At 42.3% G+C, this 13,220-nt stretch overlaps 1 long non-coding RNA gene across 1 annotated transcript; it reads left to right on the top strand.

The window, feature by feature from the left end:
• The first annotated feature begins 11,179 nt into the window (after window positions 1-11,179).
• Window positions 11,180-12,464, top strand: LOC138105854 (uncharacterized). The gene is made up of 3 exons (XR_011148734.1): window positions 11,180-11,600; window positions 11,988-12,150; window positions 12,383-12,464. It is a non-coding gene; the product is annotated as an uncharacterized lncRNA (long non-coding RNA).
• The last annotated feature ends 756 nt before the right edge of the window (window positions 12,465-13,220 follow it).

The following is a 13,220-nucleotide window of genomic DNA, read 5'->3' as shown; positions in this document are numbered from 1 at the left end:
AAGAAAGCAAAAAAGAAAGGATAAGAGAGAGGAAGATAAGGTATAGAAACAATGTTATCTGGAGGTAGTTTCAGAGCAGCCCAGCACTTGGCCACAGGTTCACAGCACCATTCAGAAGGTCTCAGCCCAACCTCCTGCTCATAGCCCTGAGGTCAGACTTAGTTGCTGATGGCTTTGTCCAGCTGAATCTTGAAAAACTGGGGATCATGAATACCAGGATCCTTAAATTCCAGTGGTTGTCTCACACACACCACATTTCATCCGTGCATCCACAGCCCAGATGGCTGGAGGCGGTGGGGTGCTTCCCGCCTCAAGAAGCTGGACACATCAGGAATGGACCTCCCTTACCAAAGCTGCACATTATAGCAATGCAACCCTCCAAAACTGTGTTTGGCATGTCCCCAATGACTATTTGAAAGCATCTTATCTCTTCTGCCCCAACCTGTCTTAGGTCATCTGATGGACACAGACATGGGACAGGGTTTCTCAGAGATTAGTGACTGTATAAGTCAGGATCGAGCAAAAATTTGCCATGGTTCACCTCACTTTAGCACGTTGCATCAAGCCTTTCCTGCAAAACTAAGGATAACATATAAAGAAAGTGGTTTTAACCAGTGTACAAGCCATTAATGCAAACCAGGCTGCCTACCCAGTGTTTCAACTTTAATAAATTGTGGCCAACCCATGACTTAACTTGTTAAAAATTTTGGTACCTAATCATGTAATCACTCCGTTCTCTGCATTTGTCAAGTTAACCAGGACTAGAGAGGCTCCATTTCCTTACATTTCATTTTTTATTGACTCTTTCTATGAAAAACTGTGATCACAATGCCACCAGCTCAGTCTCAGGCAGCAAACTTTGTGATTTAATCACAGGAAATATCATTCATGTAGCCATAAAGCAGTAAAAGATCTAAAGAGGTCAGCAAGTCTAGGTCTTGCATCAAGGCCAGGGAAAATTACACATAAAAATAAACTGCCTAACCTGAAGACCTTTGGCTGTTTTAGCTCCACAACCACCCATGCAGGCTCTTCCATTGCTTCATATCCTTGGGATATTACTGCAGCACTGTTGGACCTGCAGTCTCCAAATGTCCTCTGGTCCTTCCCTGTGCAGTGACAGTACTCAGTGGCTCCTGCCCAACTATACCACCTTTCTTTGATCCCTGTGATAAAAGTCATCCCTATCTCAAATTTCTCAATATTTTTGAATTCTGGCCTTGTTCCCCTCTGTTCACATCTTCTTGTGGCCAAGAAAATCTGTGTAAGAGGCACCTTGAGCTAGGTGTAAATTACTTGCTCTCTAATCTGGCATGAGACACCAGTTGGCTGGGTTCTCTCCATGTCAGTCTCCCACAGGTCCACACAGACTCTATTCCTGCACTGATGCCCTTCAGGGCATTTGTTAATGACTTCTCCTTTGTAGCTATCTAGTTATTTTTGCAGGTAGCGTCAAACTTAATATCTCCAAAACCTTTTTTCCACTGCCAAATTTATTTGGTAGTAGACAATAATGTCATAATTTTTCAGGGGGACTAATACACACTTCTGATGCCAGAAGTGACAAAGGTTGGTTAATGCATTTTGTGCCCATGCTAATTAAATAATTTCTTCATTGGCTTAGAAAAATTAAATGAATCCACTCCTACTTCTGCTATAATCGTCAAGCCCTGTCATGGAATAACAACTCTTACAATAGTGTCTCAGGCTTGGAGAAGAATTTTTTTTAACTGATGCAACAACTGATGAAAGAGTTATTGTTCCATCTGAAAATATGCCATGATACTCAATTTAAGAGGCAGCCATTTTCTATCCAGGATGCCAAACAAAATGTAGCAATGTATTTAGTGTAAAACTTTGTTTCTAATTTTAAAATGTTGCTTTGAGGTAGTTTTTTTGATGGTTGTTGTGTGGGTTTGTTTTGGGGGGCTTTTTTGTTTGGGTGTTTTTGAGGATTTTTTGCTTGATTGGTTGGTTTGGTTGATTGCTGGGATTTTTTTTCATGGTACAGACTGCTGTTATTTGCACTTTTACTTTATAATGTTCTGGAAAACAATAAATTTCTGATTCTTTTTTCTGCCCTTCTCGAAGTGTCTGTTCAAAAGAAGGGAGAAACAAGTACTTGTAGTGTGGCAGTACTTTAGATAGGTAGAATAAGCTGTAGTTGACGTATTTCATCACTAGAGGGAAATCATTAGTGCTCTTCTCAGTAATGCTGGCAGGTACACTGTTCTCTGGAGTTGCAAAATGGGCAACAGGTTTCAGTTGGGATGCAAAAACCAGCACCAGCCCCAGGCCTTGTTCCAGCCTTCACATCCCTGAGGGTGATCTACATTCCTAAGAGAAAGAAATGAAAGAGAAATGCTAACAAGGGAGCAAACCTGATTTTCAGTGCTGTCTCTTAGGGATTTTATTGTACATTTTACCTTTGATTTCATTTGGTAGAAGTCAAAGTGAGTTGATGAGAGAATTTCTAGTTTAAATGTTTAATTTCAAGATAATTTTGATTTCTGTCTCCAGAAACACCATTAAAACTGTTTTTACAGTGACCTTCTGAGGTGAAGCACTACAGAAATAGGTATTGCATGTATATCTGGCATTAATTAGGCTTTTAGTTAAATACTAATATTTAATGGAAGAGTTGCCACAATTCAATTCTTACTTTTTTTCTTTTTTAAATAGTTCTGTGTTGCTTACCCTTCAAATAGTTCATCTAAATATTAAGATATTTTAAACCCTGAACTTGATGCTATGAATGAAAGAAATAATAAAAAGATTTCTGAGGGATTTCTTGATAGACAAATCCTCACTTTTTCCATACATGCTTTCAGAGTTTTCATTTTGTTTTGCTTTCCTCTCCCCTGCAGTATTACACCAGTAACTACTTTGCTGCTCTGGCATTCTACTCACACAGGCTGAAATATGGAATAAATCTTTGGATTGACACAGGGTTACATTGATTTATACTGGGATCACCCTAAGCTCTGATCAGGCTCCTATATAATTTCCCAATTATATTGTTCCTTTAAACCACTGCAAAGTGATTTTCATCTTCTTACACAACTTTCTTTGATTGCAGTTGAGCATTAGATTACAAAATTTTCAGGCTTCACAGATGACTGCCTGAACCTAAGCCTCATTAAACCCTCAGAGATCAGATTGAAGAAACACTTGCTGTAATTCTAGTTTCGAAGAGCTGTCAAAATCCATCCAACTTTCCAAGTTTCTTATTCTGTTCTGAAAACTGGAGTAGCCCTGTGTTTGCATATTGGAAAACCAACACACTGTAATGTGTCCTAGGAGGCTTTTCCTCCTAATGGTGTTTCATCTCCTATGAACAAATACTTCAGCAGACATATTATGGCCATTTTAAAAGGCCTTAGATGGGATTTAGGTGCTCTTCCTAGATAACAGCAACTAGCAGAGAGAAGAACAAGTTGAAGGAGAGTGGGAATAGAGGGAGGGGAAAAAAATTCTAGGGAGATTGCAAACAGGTTATCAGCAATGATTGATCAAGTCGCGCTGGTGGAGACACCAACAACCTGCCTCCACACTGTCTTAGGCCACCACCTCTGTCTTGTTGCTGCAGGTCACTTTTTCTGTGCAGGCAGGCAGGACTTCTAAATTTACCTGTTTTGGAGTGAGAAATACCAAAGCACCAAGAATTCAGGACTGTTGATAAATTGTTTTCCTCCAAGAAATAAATATCTTGGGAAAAAGAAATTTAACTTGCAGAAATCTTTAAATCGTGGCCCCTTACTCACATGGGTTGACTGTTCTGTAGCTGATTGAATTCCTTTTAATGCTTTAGCATTTAATTCAGAATTTAGAATTTAAATGCTTTAGAATAGCAAGATAAACCATTTTCTCTACTCACTGATTTAGCCAAAGTGCCCTTTGACAAATTTCGTAGTGATGCTTTCAGTATGAAACTTATATCCTTAGCCTGGAGCCAAGGAGTAGCCTCTTTCAGTAATTGTATACATAAGTATACACATATACAAACTCATAGAAAAACCTCATGAGAAAGATCCTCCTGATCTCATCTAGTCTGATCCCTGCTCAATGCAGGGCCAACCTTGAAGTTAGAGTCAATGTTAAAATTAGATCGGATGGCTCAGGGTCATGTCTAGTCAAGCTCTGATTATCTCCAAGGATGGAGATATGTGCTCTTTCCATAATAAACAAGTGACTTAGATCTAGAGCACAGGCAGCTCAAGGACTTAAGCTTTTGGAGTTTATCTGCAAAATAAATCAAGGACACTAGTGGAAGGGATCATGTAAAAGCATAGACACTTCATCCTATTCACTAGACCCAGACATGGGCTTCAATTGTAATCTACTTGTTTTGGTGATTAATTTTGCTTTTTCAATTCCAGTGTTTTACTCTCACCCTAGCATCACAAAAATCATAGGTATTTTTCCCCTTAGGAGAAAAAATTAATTACATTTTATACAGGTATGCAATTTAAGGGCTAAAGTTAAAATTGTATCAAGATGTTTCCTTTTAGATTCTCTCTCACCCACAGACTCTAAAACACTTCTTTTACTGATTAATAGATTCTGGCAATCAAACAGTCCAAAGTTTTATTGGCAGGACTGAACTCTTTTTCTCTTTAGCAATGATGAACTTTTCAGATAGCTATACAAGTAGTTAGGCTTTTTAATAAATTACCTGGGGAAAAAAAATCTTTTTCAGCACCTCAAAGTTGTCAGTAAGCAAAATAGTAAAATCAATCGGTGAAAATATAGGTTCATTTCAAGATAAGTTTCAAAATGTGGCATTTGATCAGTTCCACATTTGTTTTGGAAAGCTATGCAAAATGTTGATATTTTATATTATAAAATATAATTACTTAAAATTATAATTGTTTTGAGAAAAAACTAGCACCGACAATGTTTTAAATATGCAAAATATTGAATAGCTATGTTAATTTTTTCAGATAGGTAGGACCCAAGTGAAATACAGGACAAGACTGGAAAACAAAGGCTGCTATAACTTATGTCAAAGTAATTTCAGATGTTCTTGATCCTGCTAAAGGTCTCTCTGTTCATCAGCAAAGGTTGCTGAGCCCATGGAGATATTGCCCTGTCTCCATTCTTCACCCATCACAGTCATTGGCCACTGCAAAACTCTAATCTATGAAGACAGGCTTGTACTAATGTGCTGATTTGTAAACTGGGTTATGTACCAATCTGGCACAAAGCTGACACCTCCAGCAAAATGGGGCTAAATCCACCAGTCCTTATCTTTCAGAGCTATTAGGATCAGCAGTATGCATTAGACCATTTTTCCCCAAATGAGGAAAAGATGCCAGATTCCTTCTCCCTTTACCTGCCTCTGTGAAGAAAAGTTTAGCTCCACCTGTGTAACACATTGAGTCTCAGCCTGTGTTCTCAGAAGATACCAAGGCCATTCCTCCCACATCAAGCCCTCAGGGACTTTACACAAAAAAACACCTGTTTTATGGTTCCTATGATCAAGGTATCAATCTGCTCTGCCTGGTTAATTCCTGTGAATTCTCTGGATACACACACAGATGCTACTGCAGTCATTCAGAAAACTTAAATCAGATGGGAAAGGTTTTTTGTGGATACATAGAGGCAACATCTAGGCAGGGTTTTTAGGACCTTTAGTTCTGGACATTGGGCAATACTTTTGTCTGGCTTCTGACACTCTCAGCAACAATACATCAGCAGTAGGAAATAAAACAGGATCAAGGTCCAGGTCTCTGTTGCGGTGAACCATGGCCAAAGCCAGGGTCAGCCGGATCAAGTGGACCCAAAGGTCCATTGGTTCGATGCTGCCCCAGCCTAAAAGCCCTGAGCGTTCAAAAGGCTGTAAAAAATGCATAAATCCCTGCCTTACCATTGGCCGCAGCCCTCCCCTCCCCTTATTTCTCATATGTGATTGTATTTCCAGAGACTTCTGTGTTCTTCGGTTGTTAATTGGTCCTTGTTACTCCTCCCTGCCTACCCCTTCTCCCATTTGCTGCAATCCCTTCTTCCCGCCTCGGTAACACCCCCTGGCTGATGATCCATTGGTTACTGTGTGTTTTCCACGCCCGTTTCGTAGGAGTACAAGATACCCCGCAAGCCACGCGGCTGCGGCTTTTCTCCGTGGATTTTGCTCCCACGTAAACCCCTTCCCCCACGAGGAAGTCCGTCCGCTCCTTTCCTACCTCCTTTGCGCTCCCTAACCATCGGCGGGCGAGGCGAACCCAAGCAGGTGCTTCGCCGGCCCTCCCGCGCTGCGATCGGTCTCCATCTGCCCCTGCTCGGGGCAGGCAGATGTTTGCTCGGTGCCAGGACATCGCGCTAGCCCGGGATGGCACCGTAGCGGGTCTCCACTGCACAGACCAGTCCAGGCAGCTGTGCTCATCTCAGGGGGTGTGGGTGGCACTACACACGCAGCAGCAGCCAGACTACCTGCAGAGAAGGAGCATAGCCAGGAGGAGGTTGGTCACGCTGACACAGCACTGCTCCTCCATGGAGCAATGGTCAAGTGAAACAGCTTCATGATGAGATGACCACAAACCAGGGAAGTCATTTCTGTAACCCCAGCTGGCTTCCCTCTGCTAGCCTGGGCCTAGCAATCAGCTCCTCTTGTCCTCCCTTCCAGGCAGAATATCAGCCCACCAACACTTCACTACACTGAGAAGCCAGATCCTAAATCTGTCCTTTAACAAGGCCTCATCTTTCATTTACCTGAGTAAAGGTAGCCTGTCATCTGCCCTAGCCCTAGCTCAGCCTGTACCATGCTGTCCTCAAGTTGTTTGCATTCCATTTCCCTGTTGGGACATCAGAAGGGAGCTATGACCCACCAGAGCATTTGTCCTGTGCTCAGTCTCCAGCTTCCTAAAGCTAAAACCACAAATGCAGCATCAGTCATAATCTTACCAAAATATCCCCCACTTAGAAATTGGGTTGATCAAGAAGTGAAATGGGATAAAGTTAAGAATACAAGTTACTGAAACAGTAGCCAAGATTGTTATGAAATGAATGAATTTTTCCCTCTTGCCCAACCATATTAAAAATTAATGTCTGCAAAAACTTGGTCGTCAAACCCAGAAAGGATCCCATGCTTCTTTACAAAGTTGACGTGGCAAGGAGATCCCGGCACATGACTCATGTTGAACTTAGGCCAAAGCAGAGAGAAAAGAGCATCATCTGGTATTGCCAGACCAGAATTCATCCTGCTACCTCTGACAGAGGCCAGCATTTTTCAAAACAGCTCCAGCCCTGTCTGCCTCCCATTGAGAACACTGTGACTTTGTGGTTCCTGACACAGGAGAGCTGAAAGGGTTGGGGCTTTAAGTATGGCCCTGAGGCTACGGTGAAGGTCTGGCTTCAGGCAGGATCTCCACCACTGTGGGAGGCCACTGCCCCGGTGCCAAGGACAGGACAAGGGATGAGGTTATAGAGCCATAGTTCGAGGGTGTTGAGAAGGCACCAGGGGCTGACCAGCAGGCTGGCATCTACAGGGGTCTCTGGACAAGCCTGGATTCACTTTCTTGCGAGGGCTCCCACACCAGCCATCCCATGGGGGATGGTTTAATGGGTCAGGGGCTCATCCTGAGAGTATGATGGAGGTCCAGGAAGAACCTGAGAACATGTGCCTGTGGAGCCATGGGCTTAAGCTGGCTTTCAGACCCTGCAAAGCCCAATGCAGGAAGGTGACTGAGGTGGCTGGGGTTGGCTGGGCTGAACTAGGGGCTACTCTCCAAAATCACAACATTTCAGCACTTAAGGCTACACGGGATGCCTAGAACAGGATTAGGTTTGAGATAGTTTCTCAGGACAGCATGAGTACCCAGGCTTAAAAAAATGTGCTGTCCTGCACACCCTGCAGGCCACAGCCCCTTAAAGCCAGCACAGCTCCTGCAGATAACAGGACACAGGTTTTGCTTTGGCTTTGCAGAGCTTTGGAACTGAAGTTTATCAGTCTTGCTTTGCCTGAATTAGCCTAGACCTTCATGAGGTTTTCCTTTTACTTGATTTATTGCTGTAACAGCCATTTTTCTAATGATCAAGTCTCTACACTGAACTTGCATTGCTCACCTTCCTAAGGTATAGCCATGGCTTTTATACAGACAGTAGCAACACACAGCTCTTGTGTGGAGCATGAAACTTTTACAGTCTTAGCAGAATGATGTAATGCAGGCCTGGTGTGAGAGGAAAGGCTGCAGAGGTGGGGTCCTAAGAGGTGCTGTAGAGGAGTACAGGCACAGAATGTTGGAGACAGGACATGGGCTGATGCTGAGTGCTGCACGGCTATAACAAGCACACCAGTGCTGAGCAACAGAAGTGCTGACCTGGAAGCTGAACAAAACCCATCTTAGGAGAAACAAAACCAAACAAACAATCAAAAAACCCACAACAACAACAAAAAAACCCAAACAAACAAACAAAAAAGAACAAGTTTCTAACATAGGTAAAATGGCAAAATGTACCATATACAGTAAATTCAGATGTAACATAGAACTGCAGACCAATGAAGAAAGAAAAAAGCACAAAAGGTGTTGGGAAATATGAGTATGACCTTAAGCAGATCCTAGAGGAGGAGGAAGCAGGAGGAAGGAGGAGGAAGGAGGAGGAAGGAGGAGGAAGGAGGAGGAAGAAGGAGGAAGGAGAAGGAAGGAGGAGGAAGGAGGAGGAGGAGGAAGAAACCACTACCACCACCATTCTTATCCCATTGAAGGACTCAGAATGCTGTTGCCTGCCCATGCCCACTCCCCCCAGACTTAAACCATTGGCCAAGAGAAGCAGTGGAAGGGTGAGTGGGACACCAGAGGAAAGGGGTTGAGTCTACACAATATGTGCATAACAGTTTTGACTGTATTATTATTATTGAGGTTTTTCATAAATAATTTTTAAAAACGAACAAACAAACAAACAAATGGACCTGCAGAATAACAACTTTTTTATTAGTGCAATAAGACTTTGGTTATGCTGACACTAAATTCTTGGTGTCTTCCCCCCATAAGAAAATTTTGAATGGCACAACACTTGTACAAGCACGGATATATTCCAGCAAAGGACAGCAAGGGTTGCTAGAGTCTGGATAAAGCTGGAGTCAGAGTTTGGTTTAATGCTGGTTTCATAGTTCAGGTTTGGAGGGCTTTTCCAGAAGAGCTTGGGCTCCAAAAGGGCTGTCAGGTGTGGCTGAGCTAAACCCATGTCATTCACTGCAATCCCTTCACATCTTTAGCTACATTTTTGCATGTATCCCTAACTAACAAAAGCATCGATCCCTGTTCAGTGACCCTGTGCAGAGGCAAAGCTCAGTGACCCTTGCAGGCATCAGCTGACAGCTTAACGTACCACCACCTTTTTTATCAGTTGCCTTGCTATATCCCAGATCTCAGCTATGGCCAGGTTGTGGGTAAGGATGATGGCTCAGGCTTGCACACACCTGTGAGTAGCAGTAGGCTGGATCTGAGTCTAACTGGTACCACCAGCACTCCCATGGCTTCCCAGCTGCTCCACTGCTTCGGCATAAATCTGGAGGCTTGGAGCTTGGTAAAGGCTCATGCTGGGCCAACAGGCAGGGAAATGAAGAGAGGCTTTCCATGGAGAGCCCAAAACAGTTCACTGCCCCCAAAGCAGTGTCAGTTTTCCCTTGGTCTTTCTGCTCTCTGGTGCCCCTGAACTTGGCTTAGGTCTGAGGGAATATATTACTCTGAACATTTTTCGTTCCAATTTGGATACTGGACCGTGACAATGGCTCTTAGACAACAGAAACAGTTAATTAAGCAGCGAACCTCTGAATGGAGTTGTCATGCAACAGGGTCAATTTAACTCTTTTGCCTTGGACTCTGTCCCGAGACTGTTGCCTTCACATAGTCCAGAAGGACACAAAGTTCAAGTAAACAAAAGATTATTGGTCTGCTTGGGCAACTGGGAAGGAGAGGAAAGATAAACTGCCTGGATAACCATAAAAAGATTGATTGTTGTCACTAGTGCAGGGCAAGGATAGAGAAAGGATAAGAAGTTTATCCAAGTTTTGTGGTGACAAAAGATAGAAAAGACAAGAATAAAGCCTTTCCACTTGTATTTATATGAAAATTATTCGACACATAGACACTGAGTTAATCTACTGGACATGTAGGAGGGAAAAGTTTCTTATCATTTATTCTCTTTTTAAAAGAAATCAAAACCAAATGTAAAGACCATGCTTACTTAAAAAAAGATCAATCACCTTATATTCTTTTCTGTTTACACACTTCATGTTTAAAAATATTCTAAGACTGAAAAGTATTTTTGACCTATGATTACCCTGAAAAAAATAGATCTTGAGAGGTTTTTCCACATTTTTTCATCATTAAATGTTTTAGTAAATAGTAATTTTTTACAGAAGAAAAGATAACTCTCATTCGAAATGTTAGCTTCATTATGTCTCTCCAGTTAAGCCCACAGCCTGACATAACTATATTTCTCATCCCCACAAAAAACCTTGACAGTTAATCAACTTGACAAGACTCCCACAAGGATCCCAGCATATGGTCCCTTAGCACAACTTCGTGATGCCTTGCTTCTAAGGTCACTGAATTTCTCCTCATTAGCATCTTGCGTGACACAGCTGATCCTGGCACATCTTCAAAGGAACCCCTCAAAGCCCTCAGGGAAGTGTTTGCTCTGAGACCTTAGCAGCTTTCAGAGGTGCCTGTGAAAGGAGTTTAGCAAATAAAGCCACACTAACAGAAAAGGAAGAATTACAGAAACACAAGAGGCAACCCTGAACCATCACCCTTATGACCCAAACCACTACAGCCACACATGTTTAAAATCCTTCAGCTGTAGCTTTTAAACCCTTGGCCACGGAGGGAGTCAGCAAATGCCTTCAGCCATTTCAGCGACACTAGTGTTGGCCTGCATTGAGAAAATACACAGTTCATAATATGAATCTTCTGTGGTGGGTGTGCAGCACTTTTTCCTCCTCTGAATCATGAGTACTTAAAAACAATTACAATCCACTAAGAATGTAGGAATCTTCCACAAACTCCCCTGGACACAGACCAAGCTCCTCCATGGCTCAGAGCCCTGTTAGTTCAGCAAGGTTATTTTAGCCAGAACTTATGGTCAAGAAGCATTTGGCCCAACATTTGCTAATGGCAAAGTTCCCTTCTGCCTCTGCCTAACTTTCAACTAAAGGCACAGTAGAACTGGGGGAGTGGGAGTTTATACAGATCCCCCAGCTGCCCCTGCCCATGGCATGCTCTGCATCACCTTGCTGGGGAAGGAAAAGCTTTGAAAGAAGAAAACACTGTAGAACTCACAAAAGCCATGTAATCCCATATGGTATAGATGTGAAGGAAGAAAATTAATGAATCAGCTCAGCCTCTTACAAAACCTGTTGTTCCTCACTGCTCACGTTGTCTGGAAACAGAGCAGCTCTATGTTTGGGCTGAATTCTCTGTCTTGGCTGGTTTTTGGCGCACCTACAAAACCCAGACACAGGTTTTGCCCCGGAGGAGAAGGCATTAAGGACTCAAGAGAGAATGTGGAAGAGAGCTAATCATTCTTAAGCAACTTAAGTTTGAACAGAAGTTTTCAAAAAGAAAAGGACTGTTCAGTGCTCAGTACTCACAGATGAGCAGGTAAGTCTGAGAATTTGATTTATAAGATAGCTCCCTTTTTCAGTTGTTAACATGTATCTCCATATATGCAGCTAGATAAACAAATGGCAAGATTTCAGCAACACAGAGCAATAATCCAACCAAGTTTTGGCATTAAGGAACCTTAAGACTGACTTTAGCTCAATGAATCTGTTTACTTTGCTCAAGTGTTTCCAATAAATACCGTCTCCCTTTCATGGCTGTGCCTCCAAGAAGTGCAGCTACCTTGGCACTAGATTTCAACAAGCTTGGAGTATAAATGGAAGAAGTAGGTGAAGGTGACCTTGTTTTACCAGCGCAAGGCATCTCATGGATGCAGTTTCACTGGTACAAAATATCCTTAAACTGAGCCAGTGGTGTCCATTTCAGAGGGACCAGCCTGCTCAATGCAACAAAGCACTGCCAAAATGCTCAGCATGAGGATACACTGCGATGCCTGAGGAGGCTGCAGCAGCCAGAGCGTGGTGGCTTAGCACAGTACCGGAGCTGCAACAAGGGAGGAGTCAGACGGAAAGACTGTGACTCCCCAAAGGTAACTTCAGAAATCCTCTGTATTTGAAAATCAGCACCAGTGAAATGCTGCAGGACATTCAGAAAGTGGCATAAGAAAAGCAACTCTTATTTACTGAGAAGAGTTTCTAAGAGTTTTCAAATGCATGTGCTTTGTCTTTGATGCCCATTGCCTGGAGCAAAACTTACTTTCATTTTACCAATTAAAACCTGTTAAAATTGCACTTACCTTCCTTATTTTTTTCTATTGCCAGCAATTTAAAGAGCCCTGATGAGTCCCATGCACTCTTCTGTTTTGCTATGATACTTCTAATCGCTGAACTGCCTGGTGACACGTTAACTCATAATTAAAAATGAGAGGACCGTTTGGATGCAAACCTCAACATTTGAAGTGTTGGCAAACCTTCCTTTTGCCTTTTTGAGTGGAAATCAAATCAAGTTTTCACCCTGTGAAGTCATAGAATGTACCCTATGAAATTTTTATTACTAGGGCAGAGATATGAGATGCCTGCACTCTGGCTTGGGCACATTAAATTGTAAATAACAAGGCTCACACTATTTCATGAAATGGAGGAACTGGGAGAAGGATGATAACCAGGGTATATGGTGTGCCTTACACTAATGACTGAGCCACCTAAACAAAAGCCACCAAAACTTGGTTTGATACTACTTTCTGTTTATGCTGTACATACTGTAACACATTGACAAAGATATGCTAATTTTTTGTACACACAGGAGACAAAATTTGTCATATGCTGAGCAGCTGCTTATGGCCTACACATCCTGCAAGGTTTTGTAGGCTACACATGACGGATTTATGCATCAAGATGCTAAAAAATACATATACCTAAGCAAATGTGTTTCTGGAAGAAGATCATTCTTCTTTCAGGGCATTTTGATGGCACTTTGTTGCATAGATGGGATTGTTCCCTCTAAAATGAACACTGCTGCCTGAGTTTAAAGTTTCTTTGAAGTTTTAAATTAAAAAAAGAAAGTATGTTTATGATATAGAATATAATTTTTGTGGAAATCCTGTTTCCTTCATGATATTCCTTGTCTCTGATCTCCAGAGTTAACATCTGAGCCAGGATA

This window comes from Aphelocoma coerulescens, chromosome 2, assembly GCF_041296385.1.
Source record: "Aphelocoma coerulescens isolate FSJ_1873_10779 chromosome 2, UR_Acoe_1.0, whole genome shotgun sequence".
Taxonomy (NCBI): Eukaryota; Metazoa; Chordata; class Aves; order Passeriformes; family Corvidae; genus Aphelocoma; species Aphelocoma coerulescens.
Note: the sequence above shows the minus strand (reverse complement) of the source record. Positions and strands in the feature narration are given on the sequence as shown.